Source organism: Zeus faber (genome assembly GCF_960531495.2).
Source record: "Zeus faber genome assembly, chromosome: 18".
NCBI lineage: Eukaryota > Metazoa > Chordata > Actinopteri > Zeiformes > Zeidae > Zeus > Zeus faber.
This window is the reverse complement of record NC_137210.1, coordinates 7,886,656-7,905,224: the sequence shown is the minus strand read 5'-3', so window position 1 is coordinate 7,905,224 and position 18,569 is coordinate 7,886,656.

Genomic DNA, 18,569 nt, shown 5'->3' with positions numbered 1-18,569 from the left:
GTCCAGAGGAGACAAGACGACAAATTGAAAAGCGCTTTTTTCCTTCCAGATAGCTCACAATTGCTGCCTCGCCCACAAGATGTCCAATGATTTTATACAAAGTTGGCATTTAGCTTTCTTTTCCCATTTGGAATCCTTTGCCAAGCAGTCTTTGAGGATTCAATATCTAAGATTGGCTAACCCATTGTGGCCATTGACGCGTTCATGATCAATTCAAATCTTTAGTTTTATATTTCCGAAACCCAGAATGGGGTAAAAGACCATCCAGACCACCGTATTACAACCTCCCAAATCCCAATTTACCCTACACGCAGCACAGTAAGGGCTCAAGATATATGCATGTCTGATATGCTTAACCTCAATCTCTTACACCGTTTCACCTTGGCGGCAATCAATTTTCATTTTCATTTTCCTTTTGAAAGGGGAAAAAAAAAAATCAAAATCCCTAAACCTTTTCCCATGTGACATTGTCCATCTTGCCTCTTGACATGTCCAGGCGTTCTCCCTGCCTCCCCAATCGATAGCGGTGGGGTTATTTGTCCCATCGCTTCGTCAGCTCCTCAACCCAGGGGGAAGTCACTATAAACAAACCAATTGGTGGTTAGAAATCCTGGAAAAACAGCGGCCAGAGGAAAGTCACGTAGGCATCATGGAGTCATCTGACCATCACGCCGTCAGATGCTCAACAAAGGGTCGTTTTTCAGAGGGTTAGAAAAAAGGGGCAGGATGAGTCTGAACCAAAGCTTTTTTTCTTTTTCAAAGAGAAAAGTTATCTTGAGAAATGTAAAGATACGGAAATGATATCACCAAGGAAACAGGAAACAGTCAATTTTCAACGGCCTGGATGTTGAATTTAATGGAAATACCATAAACAGTATAACGTATATAGATACTGAATGTAATCTATCCTCAACATGAGGAAGGAGGGTAAAATATGTGGGCAAAATCAAAGCACAATGCGATTATGTATGAAATGAATAAAGTACGTTTCAATCTATGGAGAGAGAGTTCAGTCAATATAGTGAGTTTCTCCCACCCACCCACCCTTTCACACAACACATCCACCACTTTAATTAAGCCGTCGTCACGGTGACAGCGTTGTGTCGGAAACGAACACTTCCCTCCCGCCGGGGGGAAAACCGCCGCCACCACCACCACCGAGGATGACGGGATGACAGGGAGGAAGCGAGGGAGGGAGTGAGGGAGGGAGATGCTATTAATGTCTCTACAAGCAGCTGCTTGGGCACCAGACGGATGGAGGGCTGAGATTCACGCCACCACCCCAACACCACCCACCTCCACCCAACCTCCATCCATCTATCCATAAGCCATCCGCCCATCCCTCCATCCATCCATTCATCCATCCGCCCAACCGCCCATCCATCCTTCTGCCCATTCCTCCATCCCTCTATCCCTCCATCCATCCCCTAATTCATGCCTCCATACACCCATCCCTCCATCCATCCATCCATCCATCCGCCCATCCATCCATCTGCCCTTCCCTCCATCCCTCTATCCCTCCATCCATCCCCTCATTCATCCCTCCATACACCCATCCCTCCATCCATCCATCTATCCATCCATCTGCCCATCCCTCCATCCATCCCCTCATTCATCCCTCCATCCATCCATCCCTCCACCCATCCATCTTTTTGTGCCGTCCATCGTCCCTGCGGCTGTAGTCATTTGAAGACGTGGGAGTTGTTTTCTGGACAGGTATAGTAAGAGAGAGCGAGAGAGAGACAGAGCCTTAGAGAATGCCTATGTGTGCATTTGAAGTCCAAATGAACGCCTCTTTTTGTTTTTCAAATGCTAGCAGAGTGGAGTAGCGGAGTGAGGGAGGGAATCAAATATTCTGTTTGGTACGTATACTTTGATTTTTTTTCTTCTTGCTCATCACAGCTCTCCTGCTGTGCCTTTGTCTCATACTCTTATCCATATACTGACAACCGAGCCTGGTGGATTAATAGTAGTAACTCCAAAGAATCACCACCACGTCCAGCGCTATACCACCCGAGGGGCCAAGGGGAATCTGTGTGTCGTGTCGAAATAGTATAACTGAAAATGTATTTTATTTTTATTTAATGTGATGCGTCACTTTTGTTTGAGCCTCTCTGCTAAACTCTTTCGGTGGCTTCACACCGAATCTGAAAACGCAATGTCGGTAATATCGGCTATAAGGGGAATTCAACGAAGAATAACTGCAAAGAAAACAATCTCTCACACACTCTCTCACGCTTTGTCATTCTTCACTCTATTTGCCTTTTTTTTTTTTAGTCTTTCCAGCAAACAATACAGAAAAACCCAGAGCGCTGAAGGGCCTTTGAAGTCGGGGCGTTTCAATCACCGCCAGCGTCCACGGGCCCCCGCTCCCCCTCACGCTTCACACTTTCATGCTCGAGAAGCCTCTTTATGTAACATTTGCACTTGTGTCTTTGAATAGAGCCTGAGAGGAGGCCCTGACTTGCATGGTGGTCAGAGAGTACAAAATAAGCGAGGGGTGAATGTGAAAGTCTAATTTAAATCTTGTTTCACAAAAAGAGGAGGAGCGTGTGGTATTATCATAACAACCTAATATAAATGGGAAAAAAACGTCCTAATGCACGTGGTCCGACACCAGTGGAATCTTTCCAAAACGCCTTCCGTATGAAGTGGAAGTGTCCTACGTGCCGTGGAAAATCGACTTCCTTGTTCTTGGTATGGAAGTGAAATGTGTGCCAGATAACACACGGTAAATAAAACATTTCTGCATTCCAGCTCTAATTTCTTCATTGGAATTACCTGCGTCTCCGTCTCAGTGCGGCTTTAAGGAATCCATCTATACCTGTGCCATCCTCTTTTTGTTCCCTCCCTCGCTAGTTTTTCTCGCCATGCGGCGGAACCCGTGCATTGAGAGCATGACCTCACTAAGGTGACACTTATGCCCATTCTGATCCACCCCCCCCCCCCCCCCCCCCCCCCCACACACACACACACACACATACCCCTACTCCCTTATTCTATTGGTGTGTGAAATGCCATGGCCTCCCGCAGGGCAGCTATATTCTACACACACACTCACCTAGACACACGCACATACAGTAAACACACAGTCATACATATTTACAGACATATACCTATGCACACACACACACACACACACACACACACGCATTTACTTTGTAAAAAATATATAAATGCAAGTGTGTACGTGTGGATTTGCACACAACGTGTTTGTGTGTGTACTCGTACCACAGTGTACCACTTTCCATTTTGAATTGTCGATACAGAGGATTAATGTTTATTGTGATTTTTTTCAGGTTTATTGTAACTTGCCATTTTTTGCCTATTTCTTTAATTGGGGGGGGTTTGCATCTTGACAATTTTATTTAATTTCTTTTACATTTTGGGTGTACTGTTTATATCCAGGTTCATATTATTATGGGTTGGTTGCTGGTGCTGGTGGTGTGTGTGTTCCTGTGTGTGTGTGTGTATGTGTGTGTGTGTGTGTGTGTGTGTGTGTGTGTGTGTGTGTGTGTGTGTGGGTGTGCGCGTGTGCGCGTGTGAGTGATTCTCCAGGAGCCTCTCTGACCCAAACCCCGCCGACCTGTTCTTCCTCCATAATACAGCGGTTCCGCTGGCGGGGAGCAAACACCATTAATTCTGAATCATCCACGCCACCACGACACGATCTTCACGTCTTTCCTCTCCGTCCTCCACGCAATTAGCACAAGGTCCACCAGACACAGACTTGTCTCGTTTTTTGGGGCCAAAAAGCAAGCCGGCTGAGAATACCAAGTAAGGTGATATTATCCAAGTGCAAGGCTGGATTAGTATCACAGCATGTCAAACAGTAGAGAGTAGTGTTAAAAAGGTAGATTAAATCGAATGTGGAGAAGGCGTTCAATTTATACACATAGACGTGGCATTGATTAGAGTTGTTGGAGGCTGAACCAAAATGTGCACATTATGAATAAAACACAATGTCATTCCTACCAGTGTATTTTTGGCTGTATATGGTCATATTTAATTGTCAAAATTATGTATTTTGGTGGAATGCAAAGAGTAAATTCAGTCACATTCAATATGAATTTGGCAAAATTCCCTCCGTCCTCAGTCATTATTTCTATTTTGTGAGCTGAAGATTCACTTGCTCTCTCTGCATCGCCACCAGTTGAATAGGCGTCGTCCAGAGTATTCATTGTGGCACACAGTATAACCAAACCAGAGGTGAAACCTAAAAACGATCAAACCTGGCGTTTTCAAAATCTCTCAAATCTTTCAAATTTTCTAATATTTCTCCTTTTTTTGATTGTTGACGGTTTGTACAGAACCTCAAAATAGGAGGAGTTTGGACTTTTTTTTTTTTTCCCGTTGGCACTTCCCATTTTCATCCGGGATCCTCCATATTTGTATGCAAAACAAACTGCAAAATGCAAACCCCTGACCAGACAGGAAGCCTCTGCAAATACTGGAAAGACACGTTATCGAACACACACCGAATAACTTGGGAATGGCGTAATTGACGTCCCTCTTGGCATTTCTACTTCCACACTGCAGATTAAAAAGTGTTTTTGAGCGAAGGGGTTTTCACGTGCTGATGTGACGCCAACCTCGCTGGCGGAAAGCGGACGGTTCGACGGGCGACTGCCCGCTCGAAGGAGAAATGAGCTCCTCCGTCCTTCCCTCCTCTCGGGGGGACAAGACACCTGATGAATGAATTAACATTTGCAGATGCGACAGTATCATTTAAGTGGATGCGAGGGCACCTTTAAGGATGAAATGTCAGCTAACTGCGCTCGCCGTCAATGTCAAATGATTAGCTCCACATCCCGTCTCAGAGGGATAATGTTTGTCTGTAAAGAAAAAAAAAAAGAAAATGGCAGCCATGGCTCGACATATTTGCATATATATTACATTGAGGCTCGTAGGCATTATGTTTAATAGATGCCCCAGTGAAGACGATTGGATGTAAAACCGTTTTCTGGAGCTGTTTCTGCCATTTTGGGCACGGTCAGCATTCGGGACCAATAAAGCAGTTTCCCCTTAATTTAGAAGCCCTGGAGTAAGCAGACATTTCCATTGAGGGAGGAGGAGGTGTGTTAACTGGTTGGCTATAAAATAAATGTGTTTACAGGATGTGGTGACCCCATGTGTCTTCAGCTGATACATGTATTCAAGACCATGGGCTTACTTGCCAGCGACCACATTTTTACCCAAAACCCGGATGATTCCATGAATAAAGTTCTCTGAAGTCCAGCGTCATAGTTTCTCACACTTGGTCTGGAATTAGTCTCCTTTACTAGTCACAGATCGTGCTGGTTGGAGCATCTAATCTGACTTGCGACAGACAGACAGACAGACAGACAGACAGACAGACAGACAGACAGACAGACAGATAGATAGATAGATAGATAGATAGATAGATAGATAGATAGATAGATAGATAGATAGATAGATAGATAGATAGATAGATAGATAAATATAGTAGTATAGTACAGTATATCCAAAAGTTTTCACTTGTTTTCAACAGTGACAAATCTGAAAAAAAGGCATATTGACCACACTCAGCTGCCTTAGTATTATTCCAACCACATGAAATATGAAGCTGTTTTCACGCAGCTTTGCCCATTATTAAAGGTCTGGACGGAGAAAGGCGGAAACAGTGCCAAGCCACCGTCACACCGCGGAGAACCGTTGACCAGAAGCTCATCTTCTCAGCCCCAGAGACTGAGCGACAGCTCTCGCTCGCTGATCCCCGCGGAGACGCCTGTCACTTTGTGGAAAGAATATGAAGAGCGTCTTTTTTTCTCTCTAAGGGATGTGGTTGGTGGAATATTTTCAGAGAAAGCGTTCCGGCGAGGGGAAAGTGTCGGACATGCCTTTGTCCGTTGGAACGTCTGATTGGATCCTCCCCATTCATTTAGGCAAAAAGTCTTCTGTGGAACCAAAGAATAGCCAAGGACACCACCCCATTTGGGCAGAAAGAAAGCGGTAACCTTTGTTTGGAGACAGTTGAAGCTGCTGGATCTCAAAGGCTCGGAGACGGAAACCCAATTATTGTTTCTTTGTTTGACGTCGTGTTGCCTGTCAGCCGAAAGCAGAAGCATAAAGGGTGAAGGAGGAGCGCTCGCCAAAAGCGTCCCTCCTATTAGAACTTTATTATATTCTCTTCGTCTTTCTCTTTTTTCCCCCCGCCCTGTGTGGGTAGATGCATCTGAGTCTTTGTGTGATTCGGTTGGAGCCAGGGTGGTGAATAACGTGGGGTTTTTTTTTTTCTTTTTTTTTTTTTTCCGAGAACAATCCACTTGTTTTCACTCGTCTGCTGCAGACCAAACCGGTTCGAGGGGACTCGTGTCTGGGCTTATTCTGAGCTCAAAACGAGAGCTGGAAGTATACTGTACTGTATAGTCCATCGGGGAATAGTTATTGACAATGACATAAGAACCCGCTGTTTCCTTGAATTGATATGGAAGCTTGACTAACAGCAGAGTTTTGAAGCGACGGGCTACGCCAACCTAACAGTTGCAATAGTCAGTTTCGATGCTCGTAAATGTTTACTGTTGATTTGGCCCCTTGGATACAGGAGGTAAGGGAATGGAAACGGCTTTTCCTGCGATGGGGTTCACACACACACAAACCGGATTTGGCAGAAACAAATGGGTGTGTGTTCTACTCCTTGTTAGGGAGAGGCCGGTCAAGGTGGATTACGTTCTCTGGAAACGGGAGGGCGGAAGGGAACATTTCTTAGTCACATATTTCTAATTTCTCACTATGAAACTATGTTAACAGGAGTCACGTCGGGTGGATGGGGGGTGGGAGGGTGGAGGGGGCCTTCACAATCGATTAAAAAAAAGCTTTCACGACTGCTTTTATTGTTTGCGAGACTAACCGCTTGAATGGCGATGAGCTGAAATTAAATTTCACCCTTTTCAAAGCAGCGATGTTAGATCTTAGTGGGGATTTGGCTCTTTTTACGAGTGGCTCGGTTGAAGGATTTGTCCAATTTTACCAAAATGCCTGCGTGCCTGGCTGTAGTTCCCAATTCGCGAATGAATGGCTCGTTTGGGCGGAGTGACTCCAGACTCCTGAGTCATTTTGAAGATTTGTTTGCGACGAACAAGTCGTTTTGCGAGTCTTGCATCACTATTTCTGTCCAGAGGTTTGTGTCGTGCGACACAATTTCAAGTACAACTCCCTGATCACTTTGCTGGTGTGTACAGTATATGTCCCTCGGCGCCGCAGCGATCTGTAAATAACTTTTCTTTGTTCCAGGATCAAGTGGATTTAATCCACGTCGGCCCCGTTCCCCCTACAGACGCCGTCTTATCTCAAAAAGATAAAAGGCCCGAATCGATGGGAACACTGCGGCGCTATCAAGCAACGATCGCACACAACAAACAATTTCATACTCTGCTGAAGAGGACCGTTCTTTTCAGGGATGTTTTGGTCCTTTCACATTACCCCCTAAAATTTAAAATACACAAGTAAACACGGTGACTTCAGACCAACAACCATTCAAAGCTGCTCGGTGATCCCTGTTTTGAAAACAGGAGATTTTATATTCAGTATATAAATAAAATTGTGTTATATAAACAGTTTATATATATATATATATATATATATATATATATATATATATATATATATTTGTATAAATCATTTTATTTTATATTATATATGTTCATCATTTGTGTCAATTCTTATGGAATATTTTATATATTTTCAACACTGATATCAAAATTTGGAAATAAGTATGTCAGTATGGATTGAAAAATATCATTAATTATGTCATTTAAGTACTTGCTATCTATTTTGTATGTGTCGAATACTGTATAAGCAAAATATAGCAGAATATCCCCATTATGTACACTGTTTGTGAATTGGGAGCAATATAATCATTTATTTTTTGTATCTAGTAATATATTTATGTATTTAAAATATAACCGAGTTAAGATAAATACATAAACAAATAAATTCCTTTTAACTGAGTAAAATATAAATAGATGATGCATAATCATTATCATTGGTAACATATTCTTGAAACAAATATATTCCCATATATATTGTAAAATACTGTATAGCATGGAGCCATATATCATATTAAATATAAATAAAAACTACTGCAAACAAGCACTCCACAAAATAAGATTTAAACTCATGGAAACTAAGTGAAATCAATTGATCAAATGAAATAAATAGAATCAAACTTTTACTGTCAAAGATGACATAAAAACTGTCATTTAGGGACATAAAAATGTATCTCTTGGCCTCTTTCCACAGCAATATTTGACATACCCGCACTGTTTAGACTCCTTGTAGGCCATGTGATGCTGCCACACACACTGTTAAAAACACCATAAGCGTGCACACACGCACGCACACACACACACGCACACACACACACACACACACACACACACACACACACACACACACACACATACTGTATATATTGATATAGATGCACAGGCATTTTAGAAAAACCCTTCCTGAACCGAGATCAACTCATCCGGACGCAGCGAGCATCCTGTGTATAAGATCACAATCTTTTCAGAGTGTCTCAGAGTGTGTACATTTCACAGCCCGTGCCTTCTTATCATTAATAAAAAATAAATTCTGGATATTGTGGCCATTTTGCCTACCACACGCCACCCAGGGACCTTTCAGGGACAGGCTCCTCTCCTGAGTGTGTGTGGGGGTGGGGGTTTTACCTGTTGCTCGTTCGACCAACCAACGAACAACAGGTATACAGCCACTCTGATCCTGGACCCCAATAACCTAGACCCAGGACAGGTGTGGCCGCTCAAACCACACCATCCCCACAGCACAGATGTGTAAGACTGAAAATTGTTCGAGAAAAACGTGTAAATATCTCCGTGGGGGCCGTCCTCTCCAGTTAACCTTTCTTTTCACAAAGAGAGGATGCAGAGTGGAGGGGGGCGGATGAAGGAAAGGGAGGAGACGCTGCTAAATTTAAACCGCCTCAGAGTGCGTTCCCATCGCGACTGGAGAGTTAACGGCAAGTTTTTGAGGGTTCAACGGGATTCACAGTCCCGCAGGGTGGTGCTGTTATAGTTCTGTTGTTGTTGGGTTTTTGCTTTCTCCCCTCCGGGAAAAATTTGAGACTTGACTTTGAGAACCTGGTCCAGGGGAGAGGATCATAAAGCGGTGATGTCTTCTTCTTCTTCTTCCCCTCCGACCTCCGCGTGACTCAGGATTTTTGGCGTCCTGTCCTCCGAGGTCAATGCAGGGAAGTATTCAAGGAAAGGAAGGAAGGAAGGAAGGAAGTAGGACTCACTCCCTGTGGTTTCCACAGAACTCTTACACAATATACAGAGTCGAGGCCTTCTCTAGGACAATGCTTTCCAAACCCTTTTTCCTGTTAACCGCTGACTGGTGAATCTACACTGATGCAAGTCTCGCAAACGATTCATTCATGCCGAACAAATCTTTTAAATGAGTCTGGAGTTGGGAGTCACTCTGAAAATAATTACTAACGGACTAAATCCAAGTCGGAGGGAAAACATTTCTCGGCCCTTGACATAATTCATATTGAATGTAATTTACTCTTTGCATTCCACCGAAATGAATAATTTTGATAGAATGAAATGATTCTGAAATGATCCGCTCAGATGAACCGAGTGGGAAAATTGGAACGGCTCTTTTTACTGAGCGGCTCGTCAGGAACCGAATCTGAACAAAGAATCGAACCTTTCATCGCTATGACTAGTCCTCAGTGGCTTTCAGAGTGAAACCTGTTCTGATGAACACACATCTGGTATTCCGTCTGGAGCTGATGAACAAGATTAGTGCAGCCTTGCAATTTTTATCTGGTAACACAAGAGCTGGATTACGTTTTCACCGCACACCTGGCAAGCTCAGCAATGCATAGCGGTCGATAAACATTGCGCCAGAATATACACATTGAGTCACTTGAAGTGAACAGCTCTTTTCTGGTCCTGTGTGGGAAGTTGAATCACATGTTCCTCTCTGTGTCAACACATCTGAGACTGACCAGTTCACAAATAAACAGAGCAGAATGCATCCGCAGGATGGGGGCCTCGGAATTTCTACTGCACAAAACCAATTGTTCTTCTCAATATTATATAAAAATAAATGTTTTATGTTTTATTATCATTATTTGAAAAAAGAAGTGTTTCATTATCAAAAATAAATAAAATGAAATATAAGAAAACATAGCCTATAAAAATCTTAATATAAAAATTACATTTATATTTTATTAATATCTAAATAGTATTATTATACTCAAATAAAGTAGTTTTCAAACTTTTCTAAGATCTTTATTCAGCTGAGTTCCCCCTTCACTGGCATTGGGAGAATAAAAAAGGAAATTAACAAAAAATATGTACTGTATGTCTGTCGTATGCGTTTTTTTATTTTTTATATTATATATAACCAATATTTTCTACCCCCATTTGAGAAACATTGCTCTTATATATGACATGGATCCACAATAATGGTTGCCCAGTTGCCCCGGGCAACCACACTGTTGCACTGTTCATTTGCAAAAATAAATAAATAAATAAACTTCTGCCATGGAAAATGAGTGAATAAATATTGAATATTGAAATTTGGATCATAATTATATAGGATCAAGTTTCACTCAGTTATAAAATGATTACAATTCGGCAACCATTTTGTCAGTCTTGGCAACCAACAGCTGATGCATGGTGGCCAATTTGGCCAAAAGCTGGTGCCACATGTTATTACTTTTACACTATATTATATACTGTAGGTTATATTTCATAAATATACAGTATACGTCTACCATATGTATTGGAATACAAACAAATGTGTAGGTTGAAGAGGGGTGGGGTCTAGTTGAAGTTGTTGAAGCAGGCGAAATAGATAAAACTTTCTGCCCGCTGATGCAGCTGCTTTTATTTCACTTGCGACACCTTAAACACTGGAGCGAGCGTGCTTGACGCTGACTGACTTTCTGTGACTTTGACCCCCTGAAGGTCGAGGCCACGACAAGCCCAATCCCCGGGCCCGCTGAGGCCGACTATGTGGCTCCGGAGGCGTGAGGGGGAAATATAGAGTGAGCATTACCAAAACATCCCAGTGATTTTTTTGGGGGCAACTCGGGCGACCGCCGCGGGCGTCCTGCGAGACGAAGTGACACGCTGGCTGTGACACTTGATGGATGTACAGTGGTGTTGCTGCTCCGTCGTGAAAGGTGGAGGCGCTGACAGCTCGGGAGACGCTAACAGGCAGCGCTCATTAGCTCACTGCGCCTGTCATGTTCGGGCGGCGCCCGCCAGGCTGACGACCACACAAACAAGGGGAGAAGTTGTTTTGGAGGCTCCATGGTGAGTTCAGAGCACACAACACAACAATAGGAAAACAATGACCTATTATTCTAATGTTTTATTTGAAGATATTGACTAGAAGCCTACTTCCAAATCATTTTTCGGTCATTTTTTTAAAGTGGTAATCCGTGAGGTTGTCTGTGTTGGGCGCATTAACACTAAAAGTCCCAGAGTTCTGTTAAAAAAAAACAAAACGCAACAGCTTTTATTTTCTTTTAACAGGTTTACCGACATCTTCGCTGAATAACAGTCAATATCTTCCTCAAAAATATCTTCTGATCGATTCATTTGTTTCAGCGTTGCTTTCTTGCCGGAAATCATCTCATGGATTACCACTTTAATAAATGAACACGACTGATATTCCCATGTTTAAGAGTGAACTGAACGCTGTAATTCATTGTATGTTGCTTTCGACATGGAACGTATTTTTCACAATAGTGACTCTGTGCTCATACTGTAAGCATGGCAACCCATGTCCCCTTTAGCCTTATAAGTGTGTGCATTGTAATTAATTAGTTATTTTGACTCACATCATTGAGAAATTTTGAGCTTCCTGCTCCGCTTTAATGTCGTCCCCATATCTTGCAAAAACACATGTCGGCCATGCTCCTGAATCCACTGTTATTCCTCAAAATGTGAAGCCCTACATGAAAAATGGAAGAAGAGATGATGAATCTAGAACATGTGCAAACCGTGTCCCTAGTCCAAGGCTCAGAAAGAGTCAATTATAAAACCCATTACCTTAAAAAGAAAAAAAAAAAAATCTATCTAAAGTTGGTGGCCTCAAAACCTCTCCCTCCCACAAGTTACACACTGTCAATTGGGGTGGAAAACGTTGTGCTCGACCGGTCGGGCGTAATGGAACGTGACAGTCCCTGGCTGAAAGGGAACCTGCTAGCGTTTAGCTCGCTGGAGAGCTGGCTGGATCCCCCAGTCGCCAGTTTCCTGCACCCGGCGACACGGCCGCCGCCCGCCGAGGAGCACGTCGGTGAGCCGGGGAAAAGAGCAGCGCGACCCTGCCCCCCGGGGCAACCAACAGTCGAGCAGCGCAGCCTTTGTAGAAGCAGCCTTGTTCTCAAGTCAGTGGCTCTTAGCGTTGGTAGCCTGCTGGTGTGATTGAGAGCCCCTTTGGCTACCTTAGCGACGCGCGCCATTGGCCGGTAATCGGCGCTCTGTCGTAATGGAATTCAAAGCCTCGAGGAAAAAGATCTCAGGGCACACTTAGCTTTGAATATGGGAACAACAGAGTTTATGGGTCAACCGAGACAATGGAAAAGAGCTCACAATCAGATGAGAGACAATAACGTTGCATGACACGTACCACTTTGGCTGCCACGGACTACTTTGCCACATGTTGATGCGTATCGCACATAACGCCGTGTTTCTGCGGCGTTGTCGCGTTGTCGCCATCCCCATCCATCCCCGCTAAATCGAATCCGCTGTCGGTCCAGGATGCCTTGCCCCGAGACGGGGCTTCTTTCTGTCTGGGTGTGGCGTGGCTTGGCGTGCCGTCTGGCTCTAGGTTGGCCTGGGTTGGGTGAGTCTTACACCCATTTGTGGTTTTCTGCTGTTGTCGTTGTGGCGAGAGTGAATTTGGTAAGTATGCCTTTCCTGAAAAGCCTAACCAGATGCTCCGCCGCAGCAAAAAAACAAGCAGGGGTAATGGGCCAAGGTCCTCGACTGAGACCTACCGTCTTTACGGACAAGATAAGCAGCAGCAAACCTTAAATAAACATTTGACGCTCGTGTCACACAATCTAGTGTTGGTTGATCTGCAGGGCATTTGCCTTGTTTCCAACTTAGTCAACAGATGGAGTACCGTTCCAATTCTAAATGTTACATCAGGGATAATGTGCAGCCAGCGGGTCGTTATCGGCAAAATAACGCCCCCCTCCACTCTGAAGGAGGTTATTTTGCATGGCTGGCTGCGCTTTATCCTGATCATTTACAGTGACCAGACATCCTGGTTTGTCCGAGACTGTCCTGGTTTCAAGCTGTGCGTCCTGAGTCCGGGCAGATAGGCTATTCCCAAGACCATAGGCAGATTCTTAGAGGCGAGTCCGCCACACGTCCCCGTGCCTCTTTGTGACATTATTGAACTAAACAAAAAAAGTTCAAAAAGTTCATGTGTTCAGAGTGTCGAACATGCTTAAGGGTCCCGGTTTGGGGGTTTCAAAATGTGGTCACCCCACGCTTATTGCACAGCTGCTGACTAAATAAAATAATACACTGAGACCGAATGTGGTGTGGGGGTGGTGTGGTTTAAGCAGCCACACCTGTCTTGGGTCTCGGGGTCAAGGTGTCAGGGTGGCTGTACGCCTGTTGCTCGTGAGGGCAATCAACGAGCAACAGGTAAATCACCCATCCCCACACAATGTTGCATCTGCTCTCGGCTTGTTACATCTTTCCATTCACTATAATAAAGCGGTGTGCTTGCAACATATTTGCCTGTGTCTCTGTGTCCTGGGCCCTGAAAACGCCACTCGGGTGGGAATATTGATTTTAAATGATTTTATAAGTATGTTCTGTATGACTATATGGCAAGTTTAAGAGCTTCCATGAAGTCCACAACAAAGTGCACACAACACACACATACACACACAACAATGTAGCGAATGATTCACTAGCTAGTGTTAGCATTAGCATGTAGGCGGAGTGAAATGAGGGACGGAAATCCAGGCAGAAAAGTCATTATCCAGAAATATCTGACCACCAATTTCCGCTGCTGACCAATCAGTATCAAGTACAATATACTGTATAGGCGAATTGTATATCACTTATAGTAATGAGTCAGGACGGAGGAAGAACTCGGTTGAACTTTCCATATTGAAAGTTTTTGCAAACCTATTCTTATGTTTGTTTGTTTGTTTTCTACTTAAAGCATCGTGCATGCTCTATCTAAGTGCAGGTAAGAGACAGTAGACTTAACATCCAGGAGGGCAAGGGAAGCCAGCGGCTCTCACTGCCCTACATTGTTGGAAACCTAAAAAGGGAGGCTTTCGCTGAAAGTGGTGTAGTCATATTTTTCAATGTATGAATCCTGATTGTCAAAGAAATGGAACCAATGTTTAGAAGAAAAACTTTTTGGAATGTATGGTCTTCATTTGTTCAAAAGTACTTTGTGTACATCATTTGAAGCTTTCAAATTAAATAGGGAGAATTATTATTATTATTATTCTTATTATTATTATTATTATTATTATTATTAGGAGTCCAACCCCTAATTATAATACGGAATCACATCCCTTGTGAAGATAAATTGATAAAAAATACAGGTTCTTAACTAAATTATTCCGCAATAATGGACTGGTATGGATTAAACTTAGACGATTTCAGGACCGCCCTGAAATGACGTCTCTCAGTATTGTGGATGGAGTTTGTGATCAACAGCGCGCATGTGCAAGTTGATGGAGTACACAGATCATGTGATAGCACTGCAGTCCAATGACACAGATATAGTCCCGATTAGACTTTATAACTTTTAATAAAATATATACTCTTAACCATACAGAGTTACAAAGTGCAACGTCCAGAACGTCATAAATATATTCGCTTCTGGGGACTGTCAGAATTTAGACATTTCAGAGATATTAATGTATACAAACTTCCTGAATTATTACTACTGGTCACAATAACCATAAGCAATTACATAATACAACAAACATGTATTTACTGTGTATGTGTTTTGAAATATTTTCATTCTTATGTGTTTTGGGGTTTTCTTCCAGATGAGATAAGATAAGAATGATAACCGCAGTCATTTGCGACGTAGGAGACCCACCCACAGCTGTAAACACCGCCCGATCATAGAATTACACTGTAACCAGGCCGGAACAAATGAACTCCTGCAGTCACAAAACACACTGGAACAGAGAGCTAAAGCACATCGTCCATTGAACTTTAACGAAGGACCGACTGCCCTGAACCCTGCGTATTGCTGCCTGCAGCTATATTTATAATTATTGTTGTTGCTGTTGTTGTTTTATACAACAACATTACACCTTTTTCTGCTTTTAAGAACCATATAATTTAAATTCAATTTTATTTAAATTTTTTTCACCTCAGGTCGTGAATAACATTATAAAAATGTATTTTACAGAGTGAGAATACACTGTCATAAAATCTGTAAAAAAAATAAGTATATTTTATGTAAGCAGTATTTCAGAAGTATTTTCACAGAAGTAATTCTGTGAAAAATACATCTATTTTTTACAGTGCACACACAAGGATTTAGATGAAAAAGTTCAATGATTAAAAAGAAGTGTTCCCAATGCATCATCATGCTACATCTCAAGATATTAATAGCAGCGATAGTCAGGGGCAACCATGCTGCAACATTCAATCACATCTTTAAAAACATGGCCCGGATCCGACCCAATCGGTGGAGACACCGGGGGGGACGCCGTGGGAAGTGTTTGACACAGGGACCAGCTGGAACGCCACCAGAGAGACGGGTAGAGAGGAGGAGAGCGAGCGAGAGAGAGAGAGGGAGAGAGGGTGGAACAGATGGGTCTATGGAAGACGGCAGCGCCGCGGGGTTCGGACAGAAAGACGAGCGGCCTGAGGGTCCTGCGTATGGAATATGGAGAACGACTGCGCACGCAGCCCCTGAAAGGAGGGGTGAGGGCTGGACACGAACAAATCACCCTATTTTTATTTTTATCCTCTTCCTCATCACTGTTTTGAGTGAGAAGGGAAAGGGTACGTTCCCCTCCACAAATAGGACGACTCTTCTCCCTCCAAGTCAAACGGCCTGGACATCACAGGGACATAGAAACCTGGAGGTTCCTGATTCCTGCTGGGCCTTTAATTGTTTCCTTGGGCTTTTTATAGAAACAGCCGGCCTATTCTAATCTTATATCTGATAGCGCTGAGATAAATTTGACTTACGCTGATTGCGTCCGGCATTTGTGTCTGGGAGGCATGCGGAAATTGTTGTACTGTATTGTATGTTGTATTATTGTATACGTGATGCTGTATGAAGGTTCTCTGGTGGAAGATGAGATAGCCGAGAGAAGAACTTTGAGCCCTGTCGCAGTTCTCCAAAGTTATTTAAAGACCGGCCCTTTGCAAGATGCGATGAGATGTGATGTGGTCTATTAATAGCGGCGTATTGTTAATTGGTTTCACTCTGCTGTATTTCTGCGAGGTCAGGACCAGGCTGAAAGAAAAAATGGGTGGATGAACCTCGTGGCATTCTCCTCCGATGCGTGGTCTTAAATGTTATACCTCTCCGACTTAATACTTCACATGGCACGTGCCTCGACAATCAACAAGGAAAGCAGCAGAACATTAAAGGTCAATGATACTTTTTAAACCCGATTGCAGAGTAACGCTGAAGAGGTTCAACTACACTGTTTTTTGTCATTTCACCCATCGCTAGACGTGCTCCATTTACTTCTTTTTTTTTTTTAACCTGTGCTGTCAGCATGCTGGCCATACAACACAGAGTATTTGTTTGCCATTGCATTCAGGACAGAGTCTGCAAGTGGAGTTCAAGTTCTCAACCTGCAATGCAACTCTTTATTAATTCTTAAATCATCAAGAACTGCTGCAATAACTCTGTCCTGTGGACGACCTGTGGGATGACAAGAGCACAGTTTTTGTTATGGAGAGCCACCACCAACCCCCCTCTTTGGAGAACTATTCATCATGTTTGGGTCTATAAACAACTGATCACTACTCCAAGAGGGGGAGAATCACCACGGTGAGACAAATAAACATAGAAACAAACAACATTTACACAAAAACATGAACATTGGACGACAACATGTATTGAAAAACAGTGAATTAGGTCCAGGAAAACTGGAACTACAACTGGTCACGTGTTCCTGTCATAATTACGACAGTAAATGGAGGAAAGGAGAGGAATGTAACCAGAGGGTACTGGGGTGCACTCGAGGCTGGTGTGATGGTGTGTGTGTGTGTGTGTGTGTGTGTGTGTGTGTGTGTGTGTGTGTGTGTGTGTGTGTGTGTGTGTGTGTGTGTGTGTGTGTGTGTGTGTGTGTGTGTGTGTGTGTAAGATGTCCACCGGTGAGTGTACATGACTTATCCCCTTTGGCATTTGTGTAGAAGGTCGGTATTATGTCGCGGCGCCTCCAAGCAGCAGAAGGGGCCCCGAAGCCCCACCGAACGCCGCAGCCCCGTGGACACCCTACGGCTGCAGGAAAGCCCCGAGTACCCTGCCCTGCGGCCACAGAAGACCCCCGGGCCCCCAGAGAAGCCGGAGGGCCATGGAGCAACCCCCATGCCCAGCCCCGAGGAGCATGACCCAGTCCCACGGAGCACGAGGAGACCCCGCACTCCAGGGGCGCACACATACAACCAACCCCCGGGTGCAGGCACAAGACGTAGCCGCCGGCACAGAACCCAGGCCACAGGCCAGACCCTGCCCGAGGACCCCCATGCCCACCCACGCCCCGCACAAGGGGGAGGCCCGCCCCACCACAGCCGATGAGACGCCCCGCCTGGCATGAGTGCCAAGTGCCCATACACGTAGCAGCGTGTGCCCAGCGCGGGGCACCTCGATATTATACCCCCCCCCCATGTCGATGCCGGCAGGCTGCCAGGTATACAGGCCCTCCGCCACCCCCAGCACCGTGAGCGCCCGCCGCAGAGAAGCCGCGCCGCAGAAGCAAAAGGCCAACAGCCGCCCCCCCCACACCCCAACCCACACCCACAACGGCAAGCAGTCCCCCCAGGGGCCCCGGAAGGCACCCGGCGGCGCTCTCCGCAGCCCGACCAGGTCGCAGCACATCCCAGGCCACCAGGCGCATACAGAACAGAGGGCAGCAGACGGCACCCCCACCCACAGCCAGACCCCCCAGTGAGGCGACGAGCTCCATTTACACCAGGGTGTCATACTCCGACGCCTCTAATTAGTACTGTCACAGCCAATTGCTTTAACTCACGAGCCTCATCGCATCCACGATAATAAACAAGAGCCATCGCATTTACAGATGGATTTAGACTTTGGAAAGAACAACAGTATTGCGAGTTTATCGGACCAATTCCAGAGATTTCTGTTGTCATATTGTCAATAAATAATATAATAATATTATAATAATAATATTGTGACAATCTTCAGTTCAAGCACATATCATGTAACTAACTATGTAAACAATTGGCTACAAAAAGAGAAAATACAAACTGTGTTTCCACGGGTCTTACTTTTCTAATGTTCTTCTTAATGTTCTTAAATGCAACTGTGTCTGGATTTGATTTTTCTATTGTTGTCGGTAAATTGTTGAATGA